Source organism: Gavialis gangeticus, unplaced genomic scaffold, assembly GCF_001723915.1.
Source record: "Gavialis gangeticus isolate Ggan-Ray unplaced genomic scaffold, GavGan_comp1, whole genome shotgun sequence".
In the NCBI taxonomy this organism is placed as follows: domain Eukaryota; kingdom Metazoa; phylum Chordata; order Crocodylia; family Gavialidae; genus Gavialis; species Gavialis gangeticus.
This window is the reverse complement of record NW_017728992.1, coordinates 101,323,652-101,324,370: the sequence shown is the minus strand read 5'-3', so window position 1 is coordinate 101,324,370 and position 719 is coordinate 101,323,652. Positions and strand designations below refer to the sequence as shown.

Below are 719 nucleotides of genomic sequence, written 5' to 3'. Positions count from 1 at the left end.
GATCTGCTCAGGTCCCTTCCAACCCTACTAATTATGAAAAAACTATGATTGGTAGTCATTGAATTCAAATTCAAACTCCTTTCCCAGCAGAGGGGCCTGACAATGTGCTCTGAAGACCATCAAACTCTGGCCATGGCAAACCAAGAAAAGGTGCAGCTATGAAAGGCAAGGACTATCTTCCAAAAACTCCACAGCATTAATCTCAGGGTAGGGAGAAATGTCCATTTTAGCCATCTTGAAAGGGGAAAGGAAGGTGTGCTGAGAACATGTAGGAACCAGGCATGGTTGGTGAACTCAGACTGGTGGGGCAGTGGAGGATCCCAGGGGAGCCGAGGGGTAGGGTTTGGAGCCTCCCCGCTACCAGCCGGAGTGCCCAGTCAACTGCAAACTCCACCCCCACCCCCACCACTCCTGGCCGGCTGCAAACCCTCCTCCCTCCCCATGAGATGCTCCACTGTGCGATTCTGAGTTCACCAGCCCTGCCTAGTAGGACCTGTTATATTTTAACTGGTATGTCTCTATAATCCTGTAGTGATACAAGTGAGCTAAATCACCCTAACTTTAACCCTGAATGATCCAGGTATAAAGTCTGGAGCAGTTTCATCTATGCTTGTATTCTACAGAATCATGCAGACATAACAGTTATATCCCATGAGCTTGTATCAATATTAGGGCTGTCAATTAATCACAATTAAAATGCACAATTAATGTGTTAATTG

General features: G+C 46.6%; 1 protein-coding gene across 1 annotated transcript in view; it reads right to left on the bottom strand.

Moving 5' to 3' along the window:
• The window catches only part of LAMA3 (laminin subunit alpha 3), a gene marked incomplete at its 5' end in the record, with an annotated part of 261,166 nt that overhangs the window by 13,990 nt on the left and 246,457 nt on the right, over nt 1-719 (bottom strand). The window lies entirely within an intron of this gene.